The sequence below is a fragment of the Emys orbicularis genome, chromosome 15, assembly GCF_028017835.1.
Source record: "Emys orbicularis isolate rEmyOrb1 chromosome 15, rEmyOrb1.hap1, whole genome shotgun sequence".
Lineage (NCBI taxonomy): Eukaryota > Metazoa > Chordata > Testudines > Emydidae > Emys > Emys orbicularis.
In genome coordinates, this window is record NC_088697.1 from 5873025 (window position 1) to 5892074 (window position 19050).

At 48.7% G+C, this 19050-nt stretch overlaps 1 protein-coding gene and 1 non-coding gene across 2 annotated transcripts in view; one reads left to right on the forward strand and one right to left on the reverse strand.

Annotated features, from left to right (window-relative positions):
• Nucleotides 1-19050, reverse strand: part of LOC135889397 (zinc finger protein 208-like) — a 685678-nt gene that overhangs the window by 492883 nt on the left and 173745 nt on the right.
• Nucleotides 1381-1453, forward strand: TRNAK-CUU (transfer RNA lysine (anticodon CUU)). The gene has a single exon. It is a non-coding gene; the product is annotated as a tRNA-Lys (tRNA).

The following is a 19050-nucleotide window of genomic DNA, read 5'->3' on the forward strand; positions in this document are numbered from 1 at the left end:
CAGTCTGCTGCCCTGTCCCAGCCTCTGTTCCCCTGGGGGCCCTGCAGGATTGACTCTAGAGCGTGGAGAAGGCAGCAGCTGAGGCAGAGGACAGCCTGGGCTGGGCAGATGCTAGGAGCATAGCATCAGAGGCCTCTACTGGCTCCCTCCTCAGCAGAAAACAATCAGTCCCCACCCGCACCCCGGGACAGCAGCCTGGAGCCAAGGGCAGTGCCGAGTGGGGGTTTCTCTTTTTCCTCTTCCTGGGGTGACACCTGGGGCTGTTTCTAGCAGAGCAGTTGGAACTGAATTGGGGAACCAGCCTTTAATAACAGGCAGCTCAAGTTTAGACTAATTTTGTTACAATTTTCTTTATAATGTAAAATAATTCAAAAGTAAACGGGCAGGAATGATTGGAACTCTTTTCTCCTAGTGTTCCCGGCCATAGAGAGAAATGGCTTTTTGGCTTTTCATGATACGGGAGTCAGGTTCATTCACTGTTCAGAATCAATGTGCACAGAAGCCTGTTGTGTTTCGTTTCTTAGGTTCTGCTGCCATCGTGTGGCCATTTCCTTCCCCTCCTTTCTGTCCAAAGCGCAGAGTCCAATTCCTCCAGGGAGAGAAGGACATCTTTCTTCTTTCCTTTCTAAACAGCCCCCTTCCTTGGAGAGCCCTTTGCTGGGATCTGGGTGGGGAACAGCCGTTTCTGAGGATTAATTTAACACCATATTTGGTGTTGATATATAGATTTTACAGCCAGACTAGATCACTATGTACCTCTGCTCTGACCTGATTCATAACAGAGTCCAGAGAATTTTACCCAGTGACTCTTACATCCACCCCAAGATCTTCTGGCTGAACGAGGAGGGTTCATTCAGAAAGTCATCATGTTTGGATGTAAAGGTGTGAAATGATGGGAAAATTGGCCCCTCTTTCAAGTTTTAATTTTGTAACTTCTACATCTAGACTGGGGTGGCCAACCTGAGCCTGAGAAGGAGCCAGAATTTACCAATGTACACTGCCAAATGTACATCTTTGTATGCAACTACTTAGTCAATTGGGAACCTTTTTATCATTATCATTAACATTTTGAAATAATGATGATGATGTACACTTGGCTCTATATCCCAGTGTGCCCTGGACATCTACAGGTTGATTAGACAATCCAAAAATTTGGCACTTGCAGATGGGTACCTCTGTATTGTGCCTGATTCTTGTACAGCTATAAAAGACTGATAGATGCCAATATTTTCTCCTCTTTTTAACCAGCTCTAATACCAAGCCAGGATAGGGCTGGGAAGAGAGAGAGAGAGAGAGAGCAGCAGGTTTCCCCTATTGTTTCCTGCTCGGTTTTTCTTGACTAGTTTCATCCCTGCTCCAACTTGCTTTTGTACTTTGTGAGCCTGGCTAGCTCAGTTGGTTGTGCATCAGACTCTTAATCTGAGGGTCCAGGGTTTAAGTCCCTGGTCAGGTGATAAACTACTCTCCAAGATCTTAAAAGTCTGTTTTTCTGGAGTCATCTTCAACATTACTTTTTCTCTTCAGGATTTTTCCTTGGGCTTTGTGTGTGTGGGATTGAAGGGGCAACTTCCTGACATCCCCTCTGTCCTTGCAGCCTGGAGGAATAAAGGCCTCTGGACATAAAGCATGTTCCTCCCCTGCACACACACACAAATACACAGAATATCCCTAAGGAATTAGAATCACCTGCTGCCTTCCCCTGTCCTGATGGATCCCCAAACGAGGATGCTCTTCAGCCCAAACCCATGTCCCCTCTATTCCCAGTGCCCCTTAGTCCCAACCCACAGGGCCTCCTATGCATACTGCTCCTCACTCCCAACCAGAGCCTACTCCTCTTCACCCTTCTCCTCTGTCCCAACCCACAGCCCACTCCTATTCCCAGTACCCCTCAATCCCAACCCACAGCCCCCTCCTTTTTACAGTGCTCCTCAATCCCAACCCATGGCTCCCTCCTTCCCTCCAGCAGCAGGTGCTTCAGACCACCTCAGGAAGTTTTTCTTGCAAGGTTTCCTGTATGAGTCTGCATGTGGATTTTACAGTATGTTGGAAATATGTTGGATTGCTTGCCGAAATGATCACTTTTGGCTGGTGTTGGATTCCCAGTCTCCTTGTTATTGGGGCAGGAGAAATAAAGGGTTTTTATCCTGGTTGTGTTAATCAAGGGCAGCAGAACTGTGCTTGGCAGACCCCGATTGAGGGACTCACCCTCAACTGAATAGCACTTGCTAGGCAGGGGACATGGGTTCCAAAGCCAGGTGGGTTGAGGAATGTGCTGGGCTGAAATTACTAGTACTACAATTGAGATGTTACCTCTTCTTTAGGACAGGGTGGCTGCGGGTGGGTGAGTCACTAGATAATATAGTAAGTATGGTGCCTTCTTATTTTCTCCCTTTTCCACTCTGGATGGGAGGTGAACTCTACAGATGCATCTCTGGGCTTGCACTGACTAAGGACAACAACTGTGAGTGGGTTGCAGAGAGGGGATGGCTCATGTTAAAGGACCTTTGGTTGCTGGACTTAAGAACCTGAGGGAAAAGGACACTGGCCAGCTTATTTGGGGGTGGGTCTTTTCCTCATGGTTTATGTTTATGTGTTGGGGCTGCTGACATGACTTCTACTAACCCTGGGCTTACATTGCAATGTAGACATACCCTGAGAGTGCATCTATACTGTGATAAAAGTCCTGCGGCCCGGCTGGCCTGGATCATCTGACTTGGGCTCCTGGGGCTCAGGTTGTGGGGCTAAAACCTGCAGTGTAGACATTTGGGCTCAGACTGGAGCCCAGGCTCGGAGACCCTCATCCCTTGTGGGGTCTCAGAGACTGGGCTCAAGCCCCAGTGTCTACACTGTAATTTTATAACCCTGCAGCACAAGCCTGAATCAACTGACCCAGGGTTTGAGAATAGTGACTTGGGTGTGTTTATGACAGAGTAGACATAATGTTAGGGTATGTCCACACTGCAATGAAACACCCAGGGCTGCCCCATGCCAGCTCAGGCTCCCGGGGCTTCGGCTGTGGGGTGGTAATTTTGCAGTGTAGACATCTTGGTTCAGGCTCAATACCGGCTCTGGGACCCCACAAGGTTGGGAGGGAGTTTAGGAAGCAAAAAAGGTAAAATGGCAGTGTAGTATTACCGTGGACTCAATGGCGTTTCTCCACTGATCTGTCTGCTTTGGGGCAGGGACAATAACACATCCTACTGCATTTGCTATTTCAAAGGGTGGCTTAGGATTTTCATTCTCACACACGGTGCACAAAGCAGGACTCAATCCTCGGAGTAAACTAAATGAGCTGCCCACAGATTCTGGCAGCCACAATGAGCCATTTGGTGTGAAAGCTCAGACCTGCCCCTGTCCCAGAGGGAGGGGGTCATCTGCAAGGGGCTTGGAACACTGACCTAGCAGCTCTTAACTCCCAAACTTTCAGTAACTCTATTATCAGTGCCTGTGAGTGTAATTTAAACCATAAGAAAAACCACACTGGGCTAGACCAAAGACCCATCTAGCTCTGTATTTTGTCCTCTGACAGTAGCTAATACCAGGTGCCCCAAAAGCCACACAATGAGGCACCAGTGGGAGTTGAACCCAGGATCTCCCCTTTACAAAACAGGTACTTTAGCCAGCTAAGCCATGGTGCCTGCTTCTGGCTAAGGTATGGTGTCTGCCCACACCTGACTGCCTGCCAGACCCCACCCAGGCCTGACAAGCTTTGCTTGTGTTTGGATTCTGCAAAGCAGAGGAGCAGGTGAGGTTTTCCTTGCAAGCTGTGTGTGTGTGAATCTTTGACCAGGTCTGCACTACAAAGTTATTTCAGAATAATTATATTGCTCATGTGTGTGAAAAACACACTACGCTCCCTCGGTTGCCAGCTTTTGGCTGGTGTACACACTGCAATGCCACGTCTGGTGACAAAACTGCCCTGTTTTGGTGACAAAATAAAACCACCTCGATGAGAGGCCTAGAGCTTTTTGCAGCAGACTTAAATCGACAAAGTGTCAGTGTAGACACTGCTGGTCATTATATCACCATAACTGGCCTCCGCCAGTATCCCACAATGCCCGCCGTGAACTCGGCTGGCCTGCATTCCTGCTACAGAGGCTGGGCCCCTCCCCTTTCATAGCTCTGGGAAGTTCTGCTGCTCTGCTCCAGCAGCAAGGAGCAAATCACTACCATGGAATGCTGCTCTCTCCCGCACTACGAACACAGAGCAGGTGGCGGGAGCTTCCTCATAGTGTGGGGGGGGGGGCATTGGTGTCCAAACTGTGGCACCCCCATGATGCCCCTTCCCCAAGGCCCCTCACTCACTTCGCCCCTTCTCCCAGAGGCCTCAACCCCACATCACCTCTTCTCAGTGAGACTCCACCCCACCCCTCCCCCCAAGGCCACACCCACAGAACGCCTCTTCCCCCCAATACTCCGCCTTGTCCCCCCCTCCATTGTTCATCCTTATGGCAGGTAAAAAGTGGTGGGGCCATGGCCCTCTAAACCCCCTTGTTCCCGCACCCCTGACACAGAGCTAGGCAGGAAGCAGCATGTGTGTCTGTGAGAGATAGAGACTGCTGTGCTGTGCTGAGCCAGTGAGAGAAGTTGGGGCTGATGTCAGGGCTGTCCCCATCCCCTGACTCAGTACTGGGGTGTCCCCCTCCCCCTGACTCAGGACTGGTTGCTTCCAGCAGCTGTCTGAACTTAGAGACAGTGTGCCCACACACTCACTCTTCCGCAACACACAAACTCCCCCAACACACACACTGTTTCTCCCCACACACACACATTCTCTCTCACACACTCTCTGCCTGTCATACACACTGCAGTTGAAAAGCAGCTGGCTATCTAGTAGGATTCCCATAGAACAATGGGATAGAGAAACCTGCATCATGTGATGCTGTATCGGCCTATGAGGCGTTGCAAATCCTTCCCAAAACACCCTGTGGCCTGTTGCACAGTGGGATAGCTACCCACAGTGCACTGCTCTCTGTGGCGATCCAAGAGCTGCTAGTGTGGATGTGCTCTGGTGACACAAGCAGCCTAGTGTAGACATGGAACAGTGGTTTAATTAAAATGCTTTAACTAAAGCAGCATAACTCCATAGTGTAGACATAGCCTGAGAGTGAGATGAGACCGAGCTCTCACTGGCACCAAGGATGCTCAGGCACTGAAACTAAAGAACCACAACTTCTTCCATAGCTGGCAGGAGTCAAACCTGCACAGGGAAACCCCAACAGATTTCTAGTCCAGCACCTTAAACACTCAGCCACAACTACTTGCTTTATGCAGTTTTCTAACTACAGTCTAGTTCTGTTCTCACTGAGTGATCATTTCCAATTGTTTGCTCAGACCAGCTTCCACAACACACTCACTGCTGTGCAAGTGTGTAAGTGTGTCCAGGGCTGAACAGCAAGAATTCCTGCCCATTTCCTTTCTGGCTGGAGCATGAGGAGAGTGTGTTTGTGGTTAATGATGTTGCTGTAGATTGTTGTCCATTTCCTGCCCTGATAATTCAGACAGTCCCTTTCCCATCATATCCCCAGTACATCAGTGATTGCGATAGCAGGGGCAGGTTTTCTCTGGGGCACTGAGCTTTGCCAGAGGGTTGGTGGCTCCTTTCTTTCCTCACCCTGGAGTGAACTCAGCTTTTTCTTCCATCCTTAACCTTTCATGGAATAACAACAGCAGCATGAAGAAAAAGGAGACTGAATATCTCACTGTCAGGGCTGAAGGTGGCCATGTCCCCTCTGTCTGACCATTGCCATTGCACGAGAGAAGGTTTCAATGGAATTGAATGTCCTGGCTCAGACAAGAGACTTAGCCCTGGTCTACACTACGCTTTTAGGTCAAATTAAGCAGCGTTAGGTCGATTTAACCCTGCACCCATCCACACGACCAAGCCTGTTTTGTTGACTTAAAGCAGTGGTTCTCAAACTTTTGTACTGGTGACCCCTTTCACATAGCAAGCCTCTGAGTGCGACCCCCCTTATAAATTAAAAACACATTTTTATACATTTAACACCATTATAAATGCTGGAGGTGAAGCGGGGTTTGAGGTGGAGGCTGACAGTTCGCGACCCCCCATGTAATAACCTCACGACCCCCTGAGGGGTGCCGACCCCCAGTTTGAGAACCCCTGACTTAAAGGGCTCTTAAAATTGATTTCTGTACTCCTCCCCGGCGAGGGGATTAGCGCTAAAATAGACCTCACTGGGTTGAATTTGGGGTAGTGTGGACACAATTAGACGGTATTGGCCTCGGGGAGCTATCCCAGAGTGCTCCATTGTGATCACTCTGGACAGCACTTTCAACTCAGATGCACTAGTCAGGTACACAGGAAAAGCCCTGGGAACTTTTGAATTTCATTTCCTGTTTGGCCAGCATGGCGAGCTGATCAGCACAGGTGACCATGCAGAGCTCATCAGCAAGGGTGACCATGCAGTCCCAGAATTGCAAAAAAGCTCCAGCATGGACCGAACGGGAGGTACTGGATCTGATCGCTGTATGGGGAGAAGAATCCATGCAGGCAGAACTCCGTTCCAAAAGACGAAATGCCAATATATATGCCAAAATTTCCAAGGGCATGATGGACAGAGGCTACGACAGGGACACTCAGCAGTGCCGCATGAAAATTAAAGAGCTCAGGAAAGCCTACCAAAAAACAAAGGAGGCAAACGGTCGCTCCAGGTCAGAGCCCCATACATGCCACTTCTATGATGAGCTGCATGCAATTCTAGGGGAAGGGGCCCTACAACTACCCCACCACTGTCCGTGGACACCTGCAAGGGGGGAGTCTCACGCAACAGGGATGAGGATTCTGTGGATGAGGAAGATGAGGAGGAGGAGGAGGTTGAGGATAGGGCACAGCAAGCAAGTGGAGAATCCCTTCTCCCTGGCAGCCAGGAACTGCTCATCACCCTGGAGCTAATACCCTCCCAACCCTCCCAAGGCAGGCTCCCAGACCATGAAGCCGGAGGAGGCACCTCTGGTGAGTGTACCTTTGTAAATATAATACAGGGTTTAAAAGCAAGTGTGTTTAATGATTAATTTGCCCTGAAGACTTGGGATGCATTCACGGCCAGTACAGCTACTGGAAAAGTCTGTTAATCTGTCTGGGGATGGAGCGGAAATCCTGCAGGGAGATCTCCATGAAGCTCTTCTGGAGGTACTCTAAAAGCCTTTGCAGAAGGTTTCTGGGGAGGGCAGCTTTATTCCATCCTCTATGGTAGGACACTTTATCACGCCAAGCCAGTAGCAAGTAGTCTGGAATCATTGCAGCACAATGCATTGCAGCAAATGGGTCCAGGCTTTGGTGGCATTCAAGCAACATCCGTTCTTTATCTCTCTGTGTTAGCCTCAGGAGAGTGATATCATTCATGGTCACCTGGTTGAAATACAGGAAATTTGTTTAAGGGGACATTCAGAGGTGCCTGTTCCTGTTGGGCCGTTTGCCTTGGGTTGAAAAGAAATCATCCCCGCTGTTAGCCACGCTGTGGGGGAAGGCCCGTTCATGCTGAGCTGTTAGCATTTGGCTGACAGCAATCTTCCCTGATACCAGCCATGCGGTGGAGGGTGGTGGTGAAGCAATCATCCCAGAGAATTGAGTGGGAGGGGTTGGGTTGTGCTGCACATTCACCCTAAAACCGCATCCCCTCCTTTTAAATGGCCAACCCAACATGCTTTGCTTGGTATGGGAAAGGAGGGAGCTGCTGTTTGAAACCATTCCCACATGTTATGAAGGTTGAAGAAGCCAAAAACCTTTGGCTTACCATGGCTGCCTGCAAGTTGAATTCTCTTGCCCAACCGAGCGTGTGTGATGTCTCACACCAAACCAGCAGGCACTCAATATAAGAGGCAAAATGTGACCTTGTACTGAAAGCACATGTGCTATGTAATGTGAATCGCTTGATTCACTGTGGAAGAATCTCCCCTTTGTTCTCTAAAATGTATCTTTTTAAATACTACTCTCCCTTTTTTCCTCCCGCACCTGCAAATGTTTCTACGCTCCACCTATCATCTCCGTCCCAGAGGCTAGCGCAGATTAGAAGGTGAAAAAACCGCACTCGCGATGACATGTTCTCAGAGCTCACACAGTCCTCCCGCACTGATAGAGCTCAGCAGAATGCCTGGAGGCAAACAATGGCAGAGTCCAGGAAAGCATTAAATGAACGCGATGAGAGGAGGGAGAATGCACTGCTGAGGCTAATGGGGGAGTAAAGTGACATGCTCAGGCATCTGGTGGAGTTGCAGGAAAGGCAGCAGAAGCACAGACCGCTGCTGCAGCCCCTGTATAACCGCCTGCCCTCCTCCCCAAGTTCCATATCCTCCTCCCCCAGACTCTCAAGAACACGGGGGGGGGGGGAGGGAGGCTCCAGGCACCCAACCACTCCACCCCAGAGGATTGCCCAAGCAACAGAAGGCTGGTATTCAATAAGTTTTGAACTGTAGTGTGGCCTTGTCCTTCCCTCCTCCCCTCATCCACCACCCCACCCGATGCTTCCCTCCCAGGTTACCTTGCGAGTTATCCCCCTATCTGTGTGATGAATTAATAAAGAATGCATGATTTTGAAACAATAATGACTTTATTGCCTCTGCAAGCAGTGATCAAAGGGGGGAGGGCGGTTGGCTTACAGGGAAGTAGAGTCAACCAAGGGGGCGGGTTTTCATCAAGGAGAAACAAACAGAACTGTCATACCGTAGCCTGGCCAGTCATGAAACTGGTTTTCAAAACTTCTCTGATGCGCGGCGTGCCCAGCTGTGGTCTTCTAATCACCCTGGTGTCTGGCTGCATGTAATCGACCGCCAGGCAATTTGCCTCAACCTCCCACCCCGCCATGAACATCTCCCCCTTACTCTCACAGATATTGTGGAGCACACAGCAAGCAGCAATAACAATTGGAATATTGGTTTTGCTGAGGTCTAACCTAGTCAGCAAACTGCGCCAGTGAGCTTTTGAACATCCAAATGCACATTCTACCACCATTCTGCACTTGCTCAGCTATAGCTGAACTGCTCCTTACTACTGTCCAGGGTGCCTGTGTATGGCTTCATGAGCCATGGCATTAAGGGGTAGGCTGGGTCCCCAAGGATAACTATAGGCATTTCAACATCCCCAACAGTAATTTTCTGGTCTGGGAAGAAAGTCCCTTCCTGCAGCTGTTCAAACAGACCACAGTTCCTGAAGATGCGAGTGTCATGCACCTTTCCTGGCCATCCCACACTGATGTCAGTGAAATGTCCCTTGGGATCCACCAGTGCTTGCAGCACCATTGAAAAGTACCCCTTGCGGTTTACGTACTGGCTGCCAAGGTGGTCCGGTCCCAAGATAGGGATATGCGTTCCGTCTATCGCCCCACCACAGTTAGGGAATCCCATTGCAGCAAAGCCATCCACTATGACCTGCACATTTCCCAGAGTCACTACCCTTGATAGCAACAGCTCAGTGATTGCGTTGGCTACTTGGATCACAGCAGCCCCAACAGTAGATTTGCCCACTCCAAATTGATTCCCGACTGACCGGGCATTGCAAGCTTCCAGAGGGCTATCGCCACTCGCTTCTCAACACTGAGGTCTTCTCTCATCTTGGTATTCTTGCGCTTCAGGGAAGGGGAAAGCAAGTCACAAAGTTCCATGAAAGTGCCCTTTCGCATGCAAAAGTTTCACAGCCACTGGGAATCATCCCAGACCTGCAACACTATGCGGTCCCATCAGTCTGTGCTTGTTTCCTGGGCCCAGAATCGGCATTCCATGGCATGAACCTGCCCCATTGCCACCATGATGTCCAAATTGCCAGGGCCCGTGCTTTGAGAGACCTCTGTGTCCATGTCCTCAACACTCTCATCATCGCGCTGTTGTCGCCTCCTCGCCTGCTTTTGCAGGTTCTGCACATACTGCAGGATAACGTGCAAGGTGTTTACAATGCTCACAACTGCAGTGGTGATCTGAGTGGGCTCCATGCTTGCAGTGCTATGGCATCTGCGTGGGCAATCCAGGAAAAAGGGCGCAAAATGATTGTCTGCTGTTGCTTTCACGGAGGGAGGGAGGGAGGAAGGAAAGAAGGGGTGACTGACAACATGTACCCAAAACCACCCGAGACAATGTTTTTGCCCCATTTGGGAGCTCAACCCAGAATTTCAATGGGCAGTGGAGACTGTGGGAACTGTGGGATAGCTACCCACAGTGCACCACTGTGAAAGTCGATGCTAGCCGCGGTACTGTGGATACACTCTGCTGACTGAGTGCGCTTAGTGGGGACACACACAATTGACTGTATAAAATCTCTTCCAAAAAATCGACTTCTATAAAATTGACCTAATTTTGTAGTGTAGACATAGCCATAGAAAGGTTTAGCTGTTCATGGATCTGTGCAAAGAAAATTATGTCTCTGTGTGAAACTGGGGAGGGAAATGAAACGCCCACATGGTGGCACAATGCCCTAAGGCAGTGATTTTAAAACTGTGGCTTGAGACCCAGTACTGCTTTGTGGAATGTAAGGCACTGGTTCACGGTGGCTCTGGTCAGCACCGTTGACCGGGCTGTTAAAACTCCCATCAGTGGTGCTGCCCGGCTAAGGAAGGCTAGTCCCTATCTGTTCTGACATCGTTCTGTGTCCCAGAAGTGGCCAGCAGCAGTCTGGCTCCTAGGCAGAGGGGCCACGGGGCTCCGTGCACTGCCCCCACCACAAGCACTGGCTCTGCACTCCCATTGGCCAGTTCCCAGCCAATGGGAGCTGGGGTGGACTTTGCCTGTGGACGAGAGCTGCATGGAGCCACTTGCGTGCCTCCGCCTAGGAACCGGACTGCTGCTGGCCACTTCTGGGGTGCAGCATGGACCACAGTGCCAGGGCAGGCAGGAAGCCTACCCTTGAACCCCCACTGCACCACTGACTGGGAGCCACCTGGGGCAACCCCAATCCCCTGCCCCAGCCCTGAGCCCCCCTAAACCCAGACCCCTTCCTGTACCCCAAAGTCCTCATCCCTGGCCCCAGCCCAGAGCCCTGACTGCTCCCAAACCCTGACCCCCTGCCCAAGCCCAGAACCCCCTATCACACTGCAAACCCCTCATCCCCAGCTCTGTTGGGTCATGAGCATCAACAATTTTCTTCAACTGGGTCACCAGAAAAAAAGTTTGAAAACCACTGCCATAGAGGTAGGGTGACCAGATGTCCCAATTTTATAGGAACAGTCCTGATTTTTGGGTCTTTTTCTTATATAGGCTCCTACTACCCCCCACCCCATCCCGATTTTTCATACTTGCTGTCTGGTCACCCTACATAAAGGAGGAGGGGAAGGGTCACAATAAAACAGTCAACCTGTGGAGCTCTATTGGCAGAGAATGTTGTGAAGGCCAAGACTATAACAGGGTTCCAAAAAGAACTAGAGAAGTGCATGGAGGACAGGTCCATCAATGACTATTAGCCAGGATGGGCAGGAATGGTGTCCTTAGCCTCTGTTTGCCAGAAGCTGGGAATGGGTGACAGGGGATGTCTCACTTGATGATTATCAGTTCTGTTCATTCCCTCTGGGGCACCTGGCATTGGCCACTGTCAGAAGACAGGACACTGGGTTAGATGGACCTTTGGTGTAACCCAATATGGCCATTTTTAAGTTCTTAAGTAACACTGATAATGGGTGGGTGTGGGGGGAGGGAGAAAGGATGGAGAACTAACAGTGGGGCCTAGAGAGATTCCCCCACAGATTGGAGAGATCCTCTGCTGCCCACAATCACCCACTTGTGGGAAGAACAACTTGGGATTGCTTGGGGAAGCCACCTTTAAAAACAAAAGTGTAACATGCTAATTACATTTTAATAAGATCAAAGTCTCCTCAAACCAGTGTCACAATCACTGGAATGACTTTATCCTGATATTTTACCGGCCGCAGCCACAAAGCGAGTCAAATTACAGTTCCCATTCAGAGTCAATGCACACAGAAGAATCCAGAGGCTTTTCATTCCTTAGGTTGCCACCCTATGCTGCCTCCATTTCATTTCAATCCTGTTCCAAGATTTATCATTGTGCAAAGCAATGTTAGGCCCTTATGTTGGGAGAGACCAGAGCAGAGGCTGCATTAATTTAACCTACCATAAAATAAACAAGCAGATATGTAGCTTAGGACTGATGTACGCTCAATGTTCCTCCATCCAAACCTGCTGCTGATGCACCTAGGCCCCCAGCCCCACAGGGTTTAAAACTTTCCTTACTTACATTCCATGACACTGAGGGATTTCAGCTCCCCTTTGTCCAGAGGAAACCTTCACCCCACTCCTAACCAGGTTCTTGTCCATGGGATCACTGTAGGGAGCTGGATCCATGTTTGTCTTTTCTCTCTATCTATGACAAGCCAGGGTGCCTCTATATAAATCCATGGTACACCCACATCTTGAATACTGCGAGCAGATGTGGTTGTGCCATCTTAAAAAAAGATATATTTGAATTGGAAAAGGTACAGAAAAGGGCAACAAAAATGATGAGGGGTATGGAAAAGCTTCCATGTAAGGAGAAATTAATAGGACTGGGACTTTTCAGTTTGGAGAAGACATGACTAAGGCGGTTATGATAGAAGTCTATAAAAGCGTGATGGATGTGGAGAAAGTAGATAAGGAAGTGTTATATACTCCTCATGACACAAGAACTAGGGGTCACCAAATGAAATGAATAGGCAGCAGGTTTAAAACAAACCAAAGGAAATATTTTTTCACAGAACACGCAGTCAACCTGTGGAACTCATTACCAGAGGAAGTTGTGAAGGCCAAGACTATAACAGGGTTTTAAAAGAACTAGATAAATTAATGGAGGATAGGTCCATCAATGGCTATTAGCCAGGATGGGCAGGGATGGTGTTCCTAGCCTCTGTTTGCCAGAAGCTGGGAATGAGCAACAGGGGATGGATCACTGGATGATCACCTGTTCTGTTCATTTTTCTTGGGCACCTGGCATTGGTCACTGTGGAAGACAAGATACTGGGCTAGATGGATGTTTGGTCTGACCCAGTGTGGCTGTTCTCATGTTCTCAAAGCCACATGGAAAGCACATTCTCCTCCCCCACCCTGAGCGGCCCATGATTCTTTGCTGGAGGGTGTCTGGCTTATTGGGGGGCGGGCTTATAGCGGTTGCTTTTGCAGCAGGGCTGGATCCTAGTCAGCAGAGTTTGTGGCGGGGGGGCAGTCTGTGCCCTGGATACAGAGATACCTCTCCCTGTGGCGATATTAAAGAAGGTACTAACAGTGACCCCCCAATAATTTGTCCCCCACACTTTAAAATCCAACAGTTTCACCAAGTACAAAAATCTCTTGGGTCTTATGTTAAAACTTGTAAGCTACAGTAAGTTACTGTAGAAACCATTGATTGTATCTATCCTATGAAAGATACTTTATTACTATGTAAAACTTACAAACAAGTTAATTGACTTTGTTCTTGAAGTAATTGATACAATGTAAACAAACACTATAAGCCGTTAAGTGACTTTCACTTCATTGTAACAGCAACGGCTCCTAGACCCCCACCCTCTGTGATTAAAGGGCCGGGAGTCTCAAATGAATTAGCACACACCCTGAAAGTGGTGGAGACAGTAAATTAAAATATGGTTAAGATATGGAATGTATGCTGATGAATGCTTGATATACATGAATGGTTAGGGAGGTGCAAGCCTAGAAAGGGAGTATCCATCGGCCGAAGAATGTGTCAAGTGGATGACCAGACAACCCCCGGAGGGTAAACTGGGATCCACCCCATCACCTGGAAGGATGAGAAACACAAACTTTGGACAGTTTGGAGCCACCAGGAATGTGTCCAGGAATGTGCCATCTGCTGATTGAGTCAGCAAAAGCAGAATGAAACAGCTCCCATAGACTAACATAGGAATTAATTCCTATAAGAATGGACTCTCAAGACTGAGGATTTTGAGTCTCTGGTTCTGCTGCCAACCTCCAGGAGCATCAGGTGCACCTGACACAGACTCGGCTCCATCCTCATGACCAAGATACCTGGCCAGTAACTTGGCATGAGCAACTTCTAGGCTGGTAACTATAACACCTATATAGAACTTGAATGAATGATTGTGTGAATGAATCTCTCTCTCTATATGTGTGTGTGTGTGTGTATAAGGAATAAGTAATGATAGGAATAAGTAGTCAAACAACGTTGTTTACTTTTATCTTTTGCTTTATCATTATATTTACAATAAATGTGGCGTCTTTGCCTTATCCCTCTTAATAAGATCCTGCTGGTTTTTATTCTATTGGTATAACAACCCCAGCTGGGGGGCATTGGTGGGGGTGTGGCGTAAGGGTCTCCATGCCCGTTGCTGGGAGCAGTAGTGGTCTGTGGCATCCATTATCCCAAGATGACCCCCCCACGCACCATCTTGGTGATGGTAAATGAAACAAAGGCATCTCCTGGAGAGGCCAGCCATTAATCCTGGGATCTCACCCATACCCTCTGCCCCTCAGAGATATCCCCCCACAGTCTGAGCGACTGTCCTGCACCACAGTGGCCCCCACCTATTACTGCAGCGTCAACCTGCTTTTCAGCCAATGGAGCTCACTTTGGACTTCCCAGCGTTGCTGACTATTTTCACCATTGATTTACAGAAGAGTCAGTGGCAGGTTTGAATAGAATAAAGATTCGAGATCAGCATGCGGGGTCAAATGAAGTTATTTGATGAAAGCCTAATGCTGCACTATACCGAAAGAAGATGTACATTGCCGCCCTTTATAGAGGGTGAAGAGAAGTTAGTTGGTCTCTGCATCTGTGCCTGGTATAGTGCTGATGGTGTTCATTCACAAAGCTAACTTTCCAATCCACTCCTTTTATAGGGTATGAGACAAAGAAACTTCTTTTGACAAGGAAAAATATTTTCCCATGATAAATTTTATTGCGTGTTCCATTTTTCCAACTACTGATGGAATTTCATTGATGGCCATCAGTTTACCTACACACATAAAATGATGGGGTCTAAATTAGCAGTTACCACTCAAGAAAGAGATCTTGGAGTACTGTGGATAGTTCTCGGAAAACATCAACTCAATGTGCAGCGGCAATCAAAAAAGTGAACAGAATGTTAGGAATCCTTAGGAAAGGGACAGATAAGATAAAAAAATATCATAGTGCCTCTATATAAATCCATAGTACGCCCACATCATGAATATTGCATGCACATCTGGTCACCTCATCTCAAAAAAGATATATTGGAATTGGAAAAGGTTCAGAAAAGGGCAACAAAATGATTAGGGGTATGGAACGGCTTCTGTATGAGGAGCGATTAATAAGACTGGGAATTTTCAGTTTGGAAAAGAAGCAACTAAGGGGGGGATATGACTGGTGTGGAGAAAGTAAATAAGGAAATGTTATTTACACCTCATAACATAAGAACTAGGGGTCACCAAATGAAATTAATAGGCAGCAGGTTTAAAACAAACAAAAGGAAGTATTTCTTCACAGAATGCACAGTCAACCTGTGGAACTCTTTGCCAGAGGATGTTGTGAAGGCCAAGACTATAACAGGGTTCAAAATAGAACTAGATAAGTTCATGGAGAATAGGTCCATCAAGGGCTATTAGCCAGGATGGGCAGGGATGGTGTACCTAGCCGCTGTTTGCTAGGAGCTGGGAATGGGTGATATGGGATGGATCACTTGATGACTACCTATTCTGTTCATTCCCTCTGAAGCACCTGGCATTGGCCACTGTCGGAAAACAAGATTCTGGACTAGATGGACATTTGGTCTGACCCAGTATGGCCATTCTTATGATTGATGAGTAAAACGACATTTCTAACCTGGTCATTATTTCTAAAAGCTGTGACAATTGACAGTTCTTAATGAGTTAACATCTTTCAAGCGGTGATTTTTTTACCCTTCACAGAACCCATCTGAAATAACAAGGAACTCTTAGGCCTGGTCTACACTACGAGTTTAGGTCGAATTTAGCAGCGTTAAATCGAACTAAGCCTGGACACGTCCACACGACGAAGCCCTTTTTTTTTTTACTTAAAGGGCCCTTTAAACCGGTTTCTTTACTCCACCTCCGACGAGGGGATTAGCGATAAAATCGGCCTTTGCGGGTCGGATTTGGGATAGTGTGGACGGAATTTGACATTATTGGCCTCTGGGAGCTATCCCACAGTGCTTCATTGTGACCGCTCAGGACAGCACTCTCAACTCAGATGCACTGACCAGGTAGTCAGGAAAAGCCCCGTGAACTTTTGAATTTCATTTCCTGTTTGCCCAGCGTGGAGAGCACAGGTGATCATGCAGACCTCATCAGCACAAGTAACCATGATGGAGTCCCAGGATCGCAAAAGAGCTCCATCATGGACCGAACGGGAGGTATGGGATCTGCTCGCCATATGGGGAGATGAATCAGTGCTAGCTGAACTCCGTAGCAGCAAATGAAATGGCAAAATATTAGAAAAAGTCTCAAAGGCCATGAAGGATAGAGGCCATAACAGGCACGCACAGCAGTGCTGCGTGAAAATTAAGGAGCTAAGGCAAGCCTACCACAAAGCCAGAGGCCTGGTCTACACTACGAGTTTAGGTCGACTTTAGCCGCGTTAAATCGAATTAAGCCTGGACAGGTTCACACGACGAAGCCCTTTCTTTCGACTTAAAGGGCCCTTTAAACCGGTTTCTTTACTCCACCTCCGACGAGGGGATTAGCGATAAAATTGGCCTTAGGGGGTCGGAATTGGGTTAGTGTGGACGGAATTCAACGTTATTGGCCTCCGGGAGCTATCCCACAGTGCTTCATTGTGACCGCTCTGGACAGCACTCTCAACTCAGATGCACTGGCCAGGTAGACAGGAAAAGCCCCGCGAATGTTTAAATTTCATTTCCTGTTTGCTGAGCGTGGAGAGCACAGGTGACCACGCAGAGCTCATCAGCACAGGTAACCGTGATGGAGTCCCAGGATCGCAAAAGAGCTCCAGCATGGACAGAACGGGAGGTACGGGATCTTCTCACCATATGGGGAGATGAATCAGTGCTGGCCGAACTCCGAAGCAGTAAACGAAATGGCAAAATATTAGAAAAGGTCTCCAAGGCCATGAAGGACAGAGGCCATAACAGGGACGCACAGCAGTGCCGCGTGAAAATTAAGGAGCTAAGGCAAGCCTACCACAAAGCCAGAGAAGCAAACGGAAGGTCCGGGGCTGAGCCGCAAACATGCCGCTTCTACGCGGAGCTGCATGCCATTCTAGGGGGTGCAGCCACCACTACCCCAACCATGTGCTATGAGTCCCTCACTGGAGAAACACACAGGGAAGCGGGTTCGGGGTACGAGGAAGATGAGGATGAAGATAATGTAAATAGCTCACAGCAGCAAGGAAGCGGAGAAACCGGTTTCCCCAACAGCCAGGATATGTTTATCACCCTGGACCTGGAACCAGTAACCCCCGAACTCACCCAAGACCCTGGGGGCACACAGGGGACCTCTGGTGAGTGTACCTTTGTAAATATTACACATGGTTTAAAAGCAAGCGTGTTTAATGATTAATGATTAATTTGCCCTGGCAATCGCGGCCAGTACAGCTACTGGAAAAGTCTGTTAACGTGTATGGGGATGGAGCGGAAATCCTCCAGGGACATCTCCAGGAAGCTCTCCTTCATGTACTCCCAAAGCCTTTGCAAAAGGTTTCTGGGGAGGGCTGCCTTATCCCGTCCGCCATGGTAGGACACTTTACCACGCCAGGCCAGTAGCACGTAGTCTGGAATCATTGCATAACAAAGCATGGCAGCGTATGGTCCCGGTGTTTGCTGGCATGCAGACAACATCCATTCCTTATCGCTCTTTGTTATCCTCAGGAGAGTGATATCATTCACGGTCACCTGGTTGAAATGGGGCAATTTTATTAAGGGGACATTCAGAGGTGCCCCTTCCTGCTCTGCTGAACAGAAATATTCCCCGCTGTTAGCCACGCGGTGGGGGGGAGGGGTGAAGTGATCATCCCAGAGAATTGGGTGTGTGGGGGAGGGGAATTAGTTGGGTTTGTGGTGCACGTTAACCCTGAAACCGCAGCCCCTCCTTTTACATTGCAAACCCATTTTAAATGGCCAACCCAACGGGTGCTTGGTATGGTTAATGAGAGCAGTATTGTTTGAAACCATCCCCACATGTTAAGAAGGTTAAAAAAGCCAAAAGACTGTGTCTTACCATGGCTGCCTGCAAGCTGAAATCTGTGGCCTGGCACTGCGTGAGTGATCTCTCACACCAAACCGGCAGGCCCTCAATATAAGAGGAAAAATGCGACCTTGTAACGAAAGCACATGTGCTGTGTGATGTGAACAGCAAAATTTAACGTGAAAGAGTGTACCCATTGTTCTCTAAAATGTATCTTTTTTAATCACCTCTCCCTTCTCCTCCACCAACATGCAAATCTTTCTCCTTCACAGAGGCTAGTGAATATTCGAAAGCGGAAGTGAAGGACGCGTGATGAAATGTTTACAGAACTACAGACTGCCTCTCACGCTGACAGAGCACAGCAGAATGCGTGGAGGCAGTCAATGACTGATTATAGAAAAGCCCAATATGAGCGAGAGGAGAGGTGGCGTGCTGAATCGCGGGCTGAAGAGGAGAGGTGGCGTGCTGAATCGCGGGCTGAAGAGGAGAGGTGGCGTCAGCTTGCAGACAGAAGGCAAGAGTCGATGCTCTGGCTGCTGGAGCATCAAACTGATATGCTCCAGCGTATGGTTGAGCTGCAGGAAAGGCAGCAGGAGCAGAGACCGCCGCTACAGCCCCTGTGTAACCAACAGCCCTCCTCCCCAAGTCCCATTGCCTCCTCACCCAGACGCCCAAGAACACGGTGGGGGGGCCTCCGGCCACCCAGTCACTCCACCCCAGATGATTTCCCGAGCAATAAGTGTTAAAGTTTTAAAGTTTTAAACTGCAGTGTGTCCTTTTCCTTCCCTCCTCCCCCACCCATCCCGGGCTACCTTTGAAATTATCCCCCTAGTTGTGTGATGAATTAATAAAGAATGCATGAATATGAAGTAACAATGACTTTATTGCCTCTGCAAGTGGTGCTCGAAGGGGGGAGGGGAGGGGAGGGTGGGGTGGTTGGTTTACAGGGAA